This window comes from Engystomops pustulosus, chromosome 1, assembly GCF_040894005.1.
Source record: "Engystomops pustulosus chromosome 1, aEngPut4.maternal, whole genome shotgun sequence".
Lineage (NCBI taxonomy): Eukaryota > Metazoa > Chordata > Amphibia > Anura > Leptodactylidae > Engystomops > Engystomops pustulosus.
This window is the reverse complement of record NC_092411.1, coordinates 30,121,730-30,136,224: the sequence shown is the minus strand read 5'-3', so window position 1 is coordinate 30,136,224 and position 14,495 is coordinate 30,121,730. Positions and strand designations below refer to the sequence as shown.

Sequence of the window (14,495 nt, the reverse complement as noted above, 5' to 3'; positions counted from 1 at the left end):
ATAAATTAATAAAATTAAATGTAAAAAATTATTTAATAAATAGTTATTTTCCCTTTTGCCAAAAATGTCATTGATGTCATTCAAAGACATTACGTAGGGTTTTTTTTGTTCTTATTTACCATTTGAGGTAAAATTCTATGTTTAACAAGCTGTTGCCTTTTATACTCAGATGTGAATGATGTTCTTTTATTTATTCTTCACTTTTCGTTCCCTCTCGCCCTATATTTTCCCCATGTGCATGTCGATGCCAGGTGCTCACCCCCTGTTGATGTCATGTCCCAGATTCTTCACAGAAAGTTCTAATATGCCTTTGTTTATGTTCTATTCTGAAATTTTAAAGATTTTCAAGGATTGGAAAAGAGCAAATGTAATGTAACATGGTGTATTTTTGGGCGCTCATTTCTCAGGATTTATCTCCAGAATTGCGAACATATACCTCCTTGCACATGGAGGGCCGTGCCGGGGGGGCATACGGCGCACTTCCTATAGCTGGCGGTAGGCAGGTGTGGAGGGAGGGGGCACGACGTGCCAGCATGAGCCAAATCCCCCATTATCTTTATGTGCCACTGTCTCACTGATATCAGTACACTGCATGGCAAGGGTTACCTTTAGGCTACATACACACAGGTGTGCTGTCATCACGTTTTTTTTTTCTTGCTGTTGTCACACTGACATATTCATTTCAATGGACCCATGCACATGACTGTGTTTTTCATGGATCTGTGTGGAGGCTGTTGTAAACACAGAGCAAATCCTACACCGCTCCATGTTTGCAGCTTGTGCCTAATTATGGGGCAGATTTACTTACCCGGTCCGTTCGCGATCCAGCTGCGCGTTCTCTGCGCTGGATTCGGGTCCGGCCGGGATTCATCAAGGTAGTTCCTCCGCCGTCCACCAGGTGGCGCTGCTGCGCTGAAAAGCATCTGAACGTGCTGGAGTTCACCGGCTCGGGCTGAGTGAAGGTAAGCGCGTCCCAAGCGACACATTTCTTTTTTTAAATACGGCGGTTTTTCCGAATCCGTCCTGTTTTCGCTCGGCCACGCCCCCTGATTTCCGTCACGTGCATGCCGGCACCGATGCGCCACAATCCGATCGCGTGTGCCAAAATCCCGGGGCAATACAGGGGAAATTGGCGCAAATCGGAAATATTCGGGTAACACGTCGGGAAAACGCAAATCGGGCCCTTAGTAAATGACCCCCTATGTGTCTAAGGGAAAGTGAAAAATTCTGATTCTACACGGATAACACACAGGTTGCATTCACATGTGGTCTGTATTTGCAGATTTAAATCCTGCACTTAGTCCAAATCAGTTGGGTTGTCCGATGGCCAGGCCCCCTGATTTGTGTCTCATGAAAGTCACCGCGATTGCGCCAAAATCCGATCGTGTGCGCCAACAACCCCTGTTAAATGCGGCACAAATTGGAAATATTCGGCAAACCCGATTGAAATGCGGTCCGTGGACCCTTAGTAAATGTGCCCCAATATCTCCATACTCCGCATTAGAGTCTTGTGTGACCGGCTGTAAAATGTTCCCACTAGTTCTCCTCCATGATAGTGAAATATTTTTTGCAAGCCTTATATGTATTTTTCATGTAATTTTCTAAACCGACCTAACAGACTGTGACTAAATACTAACTGGTGAAGTAGATTTAAATGGTTTTCTCCAGACTCTTAGTTTTGGTGCTTGAAGTAGATTAAAAAAGTGACTTATTCCGGGTCAAACAGGGACATATAACAGAATACAGCCGACTCCAGGCTGCTAACAGGATCAGAGTTGTTAACCCAGTGAGAAAAACCTACAACCTGAATGACTCACAACCTCTAAAAATTATATGACCGGATTTTATTTATATCATTCTCGGCAAAATAACCTTTTTTTCGAAAGTGCTTCACCTCCAGTGCTATCCTAACAAATCATTGTGAAGGATTAATCAGTAGAGGCCTGTTCACATCTTTATGATTTTCTACCAGTTTCCTTCTGGTTTAATTGAAGTGGGATAAGAGGAAATTGGAAGAAAAATAAAGCCACAGTAAAAGACTCGTAATAACTTGCCAGTTCAGAGTCCTGCAAATACGACATTTTTGCTTGTTTATAGCTCCAGCATCTATTCAATATCATGGGGAGGCCAACAGAGTGACAGTAGACCCCCTGAGTGCTACTAAAATTGGGTAATAGTGCTCATACTTCTACAGTAGCTGTCAGCTTTTAATGCAAAATCTACCATACCTCTGTATAAGGGAAGTGCCGTTTTTTACCATTACCACTACAACCAGGTTATTTTCTGGGGTGAAAAAAAATCAGGCATAGTAAAATAAGAATCACCAAATCCAACCCCTTACAAATTGAGAGTTTATAGGCCTCATATGCATTGTTGACCAGTCCATCCAAAAACTGGGTGTTTTTTTGACAATTTGGATTGTGGGAGAAGTAGAAGGTGTAGAGTTTAAGGAATTATTTGTTGTTTATTGAAATCCCATAGATGTGATAAGGATCCCTAAGGCTGCTATCCCAGAGTATAATTTATAAGTAAAAGCAGAAGAAGATGTGGCATATATGAAAACTGATCTTTAGGCAATACTTCTCCTTAAGATTGAGCAAGAGTCAAACCAAGTCAACTAATACGAGATAGTGTCAGCCAAAAGTCCTGAACATACAATCAAAGAAGTGAAGTCAGGCTCCACTAGAAAGAATACTAGAAAGAATTAACTCTTCAAGTGGGAAGGGAGTTCCTTTTTTTTCTTGAATAGAATAGAATAAGACTTTATTGTCCCCATAGGGGAAATTTAGAGTGTCACATCAGTCACACAATACAGGCAGTCCCCAGGTTCTTTAGTTTAATTTGAATTAAATTTGTATGTAAGTCAGAACCGATATATTTTATAAATATAATTGAAAAAAAATTCTTGTTCCAGTGACAATTGGATTTGTAAAATTGTTGTCATTGGAACACGGATTATTAATAAAACTTTCTAACAGACACCTTACAGCTCATCATCCATAGAGCTTAACCAGTGGTCACAGTGAACAGAGAGGTCCGTCTGTAACTAGGGGTTGCCTGTAAGTCGGGCGTCCTTAAGTAGGGGACAGTCTATAATACAATTAATAAACTTAATACAAACAGTTATACATAAAATATAAAACTAACTTTAAAATTATTTATATTTAAAAAGAAAAGAAAAAAAAGAAAAAAACTGTTAATTTGCAATTGGACACATGTTCATCAATACTTCCCATTGTATTGGTAAGTCCTATCACAGCAGGGAAAAAACAATTTTCAAGCCGATTATTCCTACATTTGAAACCTGTCACGAAAGGTTTTTTTCGTCTCGTGGTTAATGTAGTGTCCCAAGGGGGAAATTTGTTACAAAGAATTTAAAATCATTTTGTCAACATTCCCGAAAGTGATATTGTCTCCCAATAGAGCCAGCTTTCTTGATCATTTTCTTAAAACTATTGGAAAAATATGCAATGTTTTCCAGGATGGGATAAAGAAAACCACGCCTCTTTTAGTTACCTTGTTAGGCAGCTCCCTTGACATCAAGCATGACTTACAAGAAGCCTTATACATGATGCGGGACTAAAACCAAACCAGTATATGTATTCCAGAAGGAACACACCCAACTGTAGACTGCACTGTTTCGATTGGAGTCAGTTGTACTTATGTTGTTACCCTAGCAGACTACAGCGTGTATACAGAACTCGCTACGACAGACCGGTAAAAAGACACTGGACATAAAATGACTGTAATGATCTTAGCAAAAAAAAAAAAACCACCAGACACCATCTTATACAGTTTAGCAGCATTAAAAGTGGATTCCCATTACAGCAAATTCATGTTATTGTTTGTATCATCAATAGTTATAATTTTCCAATATGCTTTCTCTATCAATTCCTCACAGTTTCTATATCTCTGCTTGCTGTCCTTCTATTGAAAGCTTCTAAGTTCACTTCCACAGTGGACAGAAATCTGAGCATGGTCACACGGGTGCACAGCTCTGATGACTCTCTATGATACTAATAAGCTGCGCACCTGTGTGACCATGGTCAGATTTCTGTCCACTAGTGGTGAACAAAGAAGCTTCCTATAGAAGGACAGCAAGCCGAGATCTAGAAAACTGTGAAGAATTGGTACAGAAAGTATATTGGAAAATTATATAACTTTTTGTCATAAAAACATTACAATTAATTTGCTGCAATGGGAATACCCCTTTAACATGTCAAGTTAACTTGTTGTCTAGGTAGACTCCTAAATACTGGTGACCTGTTCAACCTACACATCCCCAGTCAGCAATGGCTCATTCCCCATATTTGGATTCTGCAAAAAACTAATACCCATTCTTTTAGTTTGTGTTAAATTCAATTCCTGTCCATTTCCTCTGTACCAGGTCCTAAATGAGTCCATAGTAGTTTAGCATAAAGCACAAGAGCCTTTATCTAACATTGGAAAGTCCTCTTAAACGGAAGTTCCCTATCATGACTTAACACAACCCTACTATGTTCTATGGGTTGGTAAAACCTTCTGTTTTTTCTCCCTTAGTTTGGACTCATTTTGACTACAATTTGGTCTACAATGTCAGCAAAAACATTGTTGTGAGCTAAGGAGGCCAAGATTGTCTAACACATCTAGAAGCATGCACCAAATTTCTAATGCAGCATGCGTCACTGTATTTTCAGCTGTTGTTTTATCGCTATATGTCCTATTATGTCATGTAAAGCTGATAGCCCCCCAGGGACCCCCAACTCTTTTAGCTGGAGCTGCGGTCTTAATTTGTGAATTGATTGCGCTGGACTAGATAATATTTACATACAAATGAAATCTATCCCACCAGTACACCGCCAGCAATAGAAACAGGTCGTAGGTTACTCATAAATAAGACTACAATTTCTGGATTATAAGAGTCTGACTGCACCTTGTATTGTATGAGGCGCCGCTCCCCGCCAAATGCTTTCCATGTAAAACCGTCTATGAATTGTGAATAAGAAGATTATAGGTTTATCTTGCGAACGGTAGGACACTTCATATGATCTTCTTGTGGCACTGATGTGTTTCATATGGATTACCTGGCTGTCAACCTAGAATAGAAATTAAAATGGACAAGAAGCCTTTGAGGCTCAGATTGTATGGAGGGTAAGACTTTCATCTGTGCAAATATGAATATTGTACATTTTCTGCTTTCGGACGGATAAAACATATTTCTTATCAAATCTTTTTCGAGAGGATGCGTTATTCTCAGTTTGTTTCATATACAGTGGGGCTACACAGAAGCTTTGGATGCGACCCCCACAGATAGCCTAGTTGGTCTACAATCCTTTCTCTTAACTGAGTGAATGGAGTCAGAAGTGGATTTAGGAAATTGTGGACGCCCACGAGTATAATTTTTTAATGGTTTGCTAGTTAGTATTTGGAAACTTCTTGGGAAAGCAGGGGGTCCCTTCTGTCTGCTTTAATTTTTGCAGTCTACGGACCTCGGGAACCCCTGGGAGGGCCCTTGTATACATGTGTGACAAGAGATGGGATGTATCTATGAGGATTTCTGGAGTTGCTTCTCTTAAATTTCTATACAGGTTTGGTTGATGATTGGGCTGTTTGTAGCTGTATGTTCTTTTTGTCTTAAAGGAAACCTACCACTACAGATCTACCTATTAAATTAGATCCGTTGGCAGGTGCATCTAACGTATGTAAGGATAGCCCTTTACTCCCCTCTATCTTTTCTAATCTCTAATCAGGGTAATATGCAAATTTTCTAAAGAGGCTACTGGGGCGTGGAGTAGCCGGAGCTGAGGCTACACGAGGTGGCTACTCCATGCCCCAGTTGCCTCTTTGATCCTCCTACCCAGGCATCTTCAGTGCACAGCTCCTTCCAGCCAAAGCCGGAGTTCTAAGTATGTGCAGTAGCTCCGGCTTTGGAGCGGAGATTGCACAGCCGCCGGCCTGTGTTCTGCGCATGCACAGGGGACTAAAGGATTAGCCCTAAAAAGGGCTGTCCTTAAATATGATAGATGCATCTACCACCGCATCTACCTTAATAGGAAGATCCGTAGGGGAATGTTTCCTTTAATTAAACCCAAATTTTTAGCCCTCCATCCACACCTGACTATACATGCTGCAATTCTTGAGATCACTTGTCTTTTGCAAGAAAGAAACCAAAGGATTGTACCCCAAGCACAGCTACATGCAGGTATGTGCCCTCTCTGGCAGGACCCAATTTTCATGTATCTCCTTATGCCCATGTGTTAACCAAAAAAAGCTTTTAAAAATATGCAAATGAGCCTGAGGAGCTTTGGGTTCCATAGCTGTTAATGGACCTCGGTGCCCCTTGGGCTCATTTGCATACATTTTTCAAAGTCTTTTTTTCATAAAACCAAGGGCATAAGAAGCTCAAAGAAGATCCTGCCAGAATGGACACACCCGCATGTAAGTGTACTTGGTTTACATACCTAGATCCTGGTGGTCATTTCCTTTAAGGAACTAGTGACTTAGAATCCTTGAAGTCCTATTCACTACATCGCAGCCCAAAACGACACAAAATAAAAAATAAATTCCATCAAAATGTAAAATTCAAAACTGAGGTTTGTTTTTTTACATTTGTTTTGCAATTGCCCAAACACAAACTTACTACTAGATTTCATATGAACCTCGGTAAGTATCAAACAAATAGGATTTAATCCCCAGTACAAAACCCTGAAAGTATTCTATTGGTTTTAGTAATAATTCGGAGAGGGGATCAAGTCTCCTGCATTGATTTCTGTTCCGGATACATGGCATATTGTCCCAGCACATCTGAGGCTTTGCCTCTGCGCTGTTTGATTTACGTTGTTTTTTGAAGTATTATCTTATTATGGAGCATCCAGCTTCCTTTCCCCTCAGGACTGGTGTGTAATCTCTCTGCAGGGACGGCACATGGTCTGCCTACAGAAACACTTCGCTCCATGTTGCCTGGTCCTTTTATCTCCTCTTATTTCTCTGAACCAATTTGCCTGGAAGCAAGAAGACATAGACCGATGGAATGACTGCTCAAGGTTCACAGCCAGAATAAAACAAATGGGTACATTCCATCTTTAATTGTATCTGTGAGTGGAACTCTGTTACTATTACATTAGGATGTTTTAAAGGTTTTTGATTTTTTTTTTAGCTTTACCATGTAATGTTGGTAAACGAGATCACTGTGGTGTGTACATACAGGTTTGCCACTTTATTTAAAGTTTTTTTTCACCATTTTTTTTGTAAATTATCATCTTTGCTAAGGTTCCATCTGTGTAAAATTTCTCCGGAATGTTTTCAGGTGATTGATGTATCTATAGGGCCGTTTTAAGCAAAGATGGGCAATTTTATGTGTCCGTTATGTCAAAGCTCTTACTGTTTTACTTTTATCAAACTTCTGCTTGCACATCTGAATAACGAAAAAAAATTAAATCCTGGTGCAGTTAATTTACTAGGTGCCATGGTACAGAAGTACTCACCAGCCGGCACTGACCCCCGGCATCCTTTTCTCTCCGCAAAACCTCTTCGGGTTCCAGGACGGGCTGGCAGATGCTGGGGGGTGACTACTAGCTTTATTTTTTTAAGGGGGCACTTTTCTGGGCATTATACTAATGGGGGCATTCTGCTCGGCATTATACTAATGGGGGAACTTTGCTGGGCATTACAGTAATGGGGACACTCTGCTGGACAATATTCTAATGGGGGGCACTCTGATGGACATTATACTAATGGGGGGCACTCTGATGGACATTATACTAATGGGGGGCACTCTGATGGACATTATATTATTCAAAGGAGCTGCTGTGGACATTTCATTCATGAGGGGAGACTACAGGACATTCTATTAGAGAGAAGCTGCTGCAGTTACCACCCTAGGCTCATACTCGAATCAATACATTTTTCTAGTTTCTTTATGGTAAAATTAGGTGCCTGGTCTTATACTCGTATATACGGTATCTTGTCTGTCAGCTAAAGGCAGATTGAAGGAGGAGTGAACTGCATGAAGACAGAGCCTGTAGCAGTATGTGCATGCACCTGCCTTGTCCCATACCAAAACATATTGCACATCTGAAAAAGCTATATACAAGAACCCTTTCACAACTAGCATATGGCTAGATACTGTACATCCCAACTGCATGTAACACTTGCAGATAGCACATGTAGAAGAGTCATGGAAGGGTCACATCTCCAATGAACCTTTGCAACCTAGGAACACAATTCTGGTGTCATTTTAAAGAGGAGAATTTCCTGAATGTATAATTAACAGTAGATATCTGGTGTGATAAAAATGACACCTAAATTGCCATTGCCATGGCACAGAAGTACCATGTTAAATGTTATTCTAGCCTATTAGCTGAACCTGGGGAAGGGTGACCCTAGAGGAAGCTGTAAGAACACAACGTATACATGGCAAAACTGTACATACATATCTACAGGAACTGTAGGGAGGAATAACTTTTCCCGAATGCCTCTCTCTTTGCCTTAGGCATATCTCTAGTTTGCAGTTTTTAGTCTCTTCAACGGCAACCATGTTATCTTTAGATCTTTCTTCCACAGAGCGTGTCAGCTAAAATGATTACAAAATTATTAAATATGAGCAGATGCCATCAGTTTTCTATGGTACCTATGGGATATACTATGAATATGGATGGAAAATATCACAAGGACCTTCACAAAGAGAAGGAACAACCTGCAGAGCTAGCAGCCCTGAGTGCAATACCATTCGTTTATTAATGATAAATATTTATTTTCTTTGAAATCTCTTATACTGTATTTGATCATATAATTTAGTTACTAGTAATTGTTCTTGCCTTCAATCATTTCATATATGTTATCCTGTGATCAATGTGCCTACACATCGAACAAATACTGAATCATTTATGGCAGAGGGGATCACCTCGTCCTGGGATTTACACAACGAGATAATTGCTGGGATGAAAACATCTTTCTTCACATCATAGAAAATAAACACTATGATTCCTATACCAAGGTCTTTTCTGACATCACTGTTTACTCTGGATGATTGTAGCTTTTATGTAATTATCACTAAGATCAGTCATTGTTGGTTGGATAATATAAAAATCCCTATTTTTAATTGTATTGTATCTTCGGCTGGAGTTTGGGGAATAAATCACATATATTATACAAGGAGCTATGAAATGATCACTAGTTAATATATTCCAAAAAAATCCTTTTATAAAGAAAGTCAGTAAGTGCTAAATGCTAAAGATAATGCTATTACACTACTGATCAAATTGGGTCAAACGGCCAATATGATCCGCTAAGGGGTCCTGGGCTGTATTAATATTATTGCCCCTACAAGTCTGGAATAACTTTCTACATCTGGTACCAGAATCAGCTTCATGGGGAATTCAGTATGTGTCCCTTCAGCCTGTTTTCTGATTCTTGTGTCCATGTATATTCAGAGCAGGAACAGGTATACAAGGATTTCATGGGCGAAGGTGCTTCTCAGTATAATATTTGGTGTGTAGTGTGGATTGTCATGGGCCCCTACAAAACTTGGGCCTGGGCTACCACCCAAACCGCCTATATTATATTCCACTACTGGATCTAGAGAAAAGCAACTATGAAATGAGGTATAGAATTTTGTGAATGGTGGTATCCTGTGTGCTGTACTGTCTGCTGACTAATGCCACTTTTGTATCCTCTCTGTGTCATGACTGCCACCCCAAAATTCATAGCCAGCCTGCCCCCCCCCTGTAGTATAAAGCCAGCTTTCCCGCATTAGTATATAGCCTGCCTCCCTGTAGTATATAGCCAGCCAGCCCCCTGTAGTATATAGACAGCCTGCCCCCTGTAGTATATAGTCAGCCTGCTCCCCCTGCAGTGTATATAGCTAGCCTGTCCTCCTGTAGTATATATAGCCAGCCTCCCCCCTGTAGTATATAGTCAGCCTGCTCCCCTGCAGTGTATGTAGCTAGCCTGTCCTCCTGTAGTATATATAGCCAGCCTCCCCCCTGAGGAGTACATAGCCAGCCTGCCCCTAAAGTGTATATAGCCAGCCTGCCCCCCCTTTAGTGTACATAGCCAGCTTGTCCCCCCTGTAGTGTATATAGCCAGCCTTCTCCCTGTAGTGTATAAAGCCAGCCTGCCTCCTGCCTACCCTCGCCCACCCTGGTATTGACCCTGTGCCTAGTGAAGGAGTGGGCTGACATGGTGCGTTCCTTCTTCAGGCCTACACACTTCCTATTCCTTAATAGGGTAAAATCTCCTTCTGTGACAGTACATCAATGCTGCCTGCTGGGATTTATCAGGAGGCTGGGGCCTACTGATAAATCTAGCCGGTGCCAGGAGCGGAAGAACATCATACACTGGCATACTTAGCACTCATGTGCCCCATGGTCTACATGCCTCATTCTATTTCTGGTCCTGTGATGTCACACAGTTGCAGAGTAATCAGAGTTGTGTGATAAAATGATCCATACACCTATGTGACATCACATGATCAGGGATAAAATGATCCATGCACCTGTGTGACATCACATGACCAGGGATAGAACGAGCAGTGCACCTGTGTGACATCACATGACCAGGGACCGGTGTTTATCTACAGGAAGTAAACAATAAAGTTTCCTGTTGAATGACAGCAAGTAGAGTTCTAATAATGGTGAGAAGTTTATATAGAAAGTATATATATAAAATTGTATAACTTTTCATTACACAACCAATATGAAAAGTGTGGACAAACCCTTAAACTCTACGGTTCCTAATACGATATCTGAAAACGTTTTTTTATTGATGGTAACGATAAAGTGTGTGGTCTCTGCTCCAAATCACATAGTCTATCACAAGGTTTTGATAAGGTTTCTTAATTTCTTCTCTTGGCAGTAGTACTCTATTGCACTTAATAAACTGGCCCTGTTCCAAAAGTAATATTACTGTAAGAATCGTCTTTATAATATGTTAGTCATTTATTACAGCGGCTGTGTACATACCCAGGAGCTAATCATTACAATAAGTCACTCTTCTATCTGCCTGTTAAGCAAAGTGGTCGGTTTTATCAAAGTCTGTGTTTATTCAACAGGCAACTATGAAAGCAATGGGAAAATGCTCTGCCCCCGTCATTTTTAATGGCCTCAAACAAATAATTGGAGGCAGTAGAAGTTAATCACGCTGCTATCTTGGGTAAAAAAAAAAGCCACCTTCCTCTTTGCAGAGCCAAGTGACCTTTAAGTGTCGCCTTCAATGACATTATTCAAGCAATTTACAATGAGCGCACCTTACCTGTATGTAACTGAAGAACTACTGGCCTGGCTAATGAATGCAATTCATCACGCAGGTACAGCTTAGCACAAAGTTAATACCCTGGCAGGTAAACAAGACAAACCAAATTATCTAAAGTGCCTCGAAAAGTAGCTGGAAAAGCTCATCCATAGACAATGAATTGCAGGAGCCTGGATGCATCTTTATAGCCCTTTGTCAAGTATAATGGAGGGTTCCTAATGTTATTTGACGTCATGTACCTCTTTTGTGTTCATTTTGTATCTTTTGGTCTTTCATCCCCGTGACATAGTGAACCACAAGCAGAAGTTCTCAACAGTTGATTGATATGGGTGCTGAATGATTGATATGGGTCCTTCACCGATCAAGTATTAATGGACTATCCTCTGGAGAGGCCATCAATACACGATCATTGGAGGGGGGTAGACTCATGGCCTCATGATCAATCTGCTCTTTGGTACCTGAGCTAGATATTCACTTCACAGTGGACATGGCCACATGTCTCCGTAGTGGCCTGTCTGAGGTACGTCCTCTGGAGAGGCCATCAATACGCGATCAATGGAGGGGAGGGGGAGATACATGGCCTCATGATCAATCTGCTCTTTGGTACCTTGGCCAGATATTCACTTCACAGTGGACATGGCCAGATGTCTCCGTAGTGGCCTGTCTGAGGTATGTCCTCTGGAGAGGCCATCAATATGTGATCAATGGAGGGGAGGGGGGGACACATGGCTTCATGATCAATCTGCTCTTTGGTACCTTTGGAATTCACTTCACAGTGGACATGGCCAGTTGTCTCCATAGTGGCCTGTCTGAGGTATGTCAGTCTTGACTCCCATTCAGGTAGATCAGGGCCAAGTCTGAATTATCCCTACACAACCGGTATAGTGTTAAAAGGGGTAAACAGGATTTATAGAAACGCTCCAGTAGAAATAAATTCCTACTAAGTCTGAACGATTTAATACTTTTAAGCGGATTCGCAACAGCAATATTCTGTAAGTCGGGCAACGCAAACAAACAAGTTGGTTCACGGTGCTGCTCAGGTGAGCAGTGACTAGCAGCGGGTCATGCAACGTTTCGTGGGACTGACCCCTTCTTCGTGCTGCTTGTCACTGCTCAACAGAGCAGCTCCGTGAACTTGCTGGCTTAATTTGCATTGCCCGACATACATAATTTGTTGGCATTGAATATGTGCATATCTACCATTATGAAAATCTTATCAGAAATATACAAAGAAGGGGTCAGCACTCCAATTGCAGGTGTTACTAATTGTGATTGAATATTCTCAATCCATGTTGGATATGAAATGTAAGTTACTTGGGAAGATACATTACAGTTTTCTGGCAGAAAAACACATGAAGCTCCTCCTCCACGTTATTTTTCTGGCTTCACCACCAGGGACTGCCATGGGCCTTGGGATGTATGAATATTATAACCCCTACAAGTCTGAAATCACTTCCTTCATATAATACTAGAATCCAGCTTTGTGGGGAATGGAGGATGGGTCCCTTCTTCCTGCTTTCAATCTGCAAATTCAGGACCTTTGGAGGAGCTTTAATGGTCCTGAAATGGATCTTGATTTCATGGGTGAAAATCTGTCTCAGTATCAAATTTGGTGGGTGGTTTAGATGGTCATGGGCCCCATAGAAGGTTTGGACCCTGGGCTACCACCCAATATTACTGTATAATCCACTATTGTCTCCGACTGACACTCCACTTTGGGCATGTTGGGGCAGGGAGCAGGGTGGCTGGAGAGCAGATTGGTACAAGAACACTTGGCCTGCCAGATTTAATATAGTCAACTGGTGGAGACTATAGAAAAGTGATGGCTAACTTTTTAGAGCCTGAGTGCCCAAACTTCAACAAAAAGCCACTTAATTATTGCAAAGTGCCAGCACAGCAATTTAAGCAGTAATTTATTTCTCCTTGAGCCTCCTAAGGACACCAACAAAGGTGAAAGGAGGAGGGCAAATTCATCTATCATTGTAGGAAGATTCTTTGAGTACTGTATGGTGAACGTCATTCTTGGGGGATGGCCTGGATGCCCACAGAAAGAACTCAGAGTGGCGCCATCACTGCTATAGCAGAATACTCCACCATTTCAGACCTCGTCTAAACTGGTGGAGTTCGTGCATGTATTTACTAAGAGACCCAGAGCCTCTTAGTGTATATTGCCGCTGAAGTGCCAGTGGGGGAATGTTAAGACTGGCATAATGAATTCCCCCCACTGTGTTAGAGTAACATATTGGGGCCATGCCTTTAATTATTCTATTGTGGGTGATGGCTACAGGCGATACAGTGGTGCATGAACCACACATCACTTACCTCCAATAGCCTTGTCTACGAGACCGTGATGAATGGAGTAGGCGAAGGCGTTGTAATTCTACAATTTATAAATCTGACATAGATCAATAAAGCTTGTGTAATTTGAATTGTATGAGAGAGTGCGTTCTGCATGCTTAATGGGATTTCCTGGAGCCAAAAAATAAGTCTGTATTGAAAAATGTGAGGTGTCTTTAAAAAAAAATTACTTTTTCATCCAAGACTCTGCTCCTGATGCTGCCTGATCATGGTGCAATCTCATTTAGTAGTGGCGCTATCCATTTGATATGTCACCCAAGTGAAAGGGTGACATATTGTTTGGGATGATCTTCGATGTTCACTCTCTGAACGATTTTAAAGGGGTTGTGTGCTTTAAGCAAACAACTGGTATTGTTTGTGTAATGAAAAGTTAAACAATTTTCCAATGTACTTTCCACATGCTTCCCTTACTGTTTGCTAGTTCTCTGACCCTATTAATTCAATAATTCACTTGGAGTGGTAGGGGGTACTTATGGACCTCCATTGTTATGATCACTGGGGGTCCAAACTCATATACCGTATATACTCAAGTATAAGCCGACCGAGTGTAAGCCGAGACCCATAATTTTAACACAAAAAACTGGAAAAACCTCTTGACTCAAGTATAAACCGAGGGTGGGAAAGGCAATGGTCACCCACCCTGTAGTATATAACCTGCCAGCCCCTGTAGTGTATAGCCTGCCAGCCCTTGTAGTATCTAGCCAGCCAGACCCCTGTAGTATATAGCCTGCCAGCCCCCCAGTATATAGCATGCCAGCATCCTGTAGTATATAGCCTGCCAGCCCCTGCCTCCAGTATATAGCCTGCCAGCCCCTGCCCCCTAGTATATAGCCTGCAGCCCTTGCCCCCAGTATATAGCCTGCAGCCCCTGCTCCCCCAGTATATAGTCTGAAGCCTCTGCCCCCTGT

At 41.5% G+C, this 14,495-nt stretch overlaps 1 long non-coding RNA gene across 1 annotated transcript in view; it reads left to right on the top strand.

Annotated features, from left to right (window-relative positions):
• The window catches only part of LOC140118666 (uncharacterized), a 260,214-nt gene that overhangs the window by 234,511 nt on the left and 11,208 nt on the right, over positions 1-14,495 (top strand). The gene's annotated exons all lie outside the window — the stretch shown is intronic.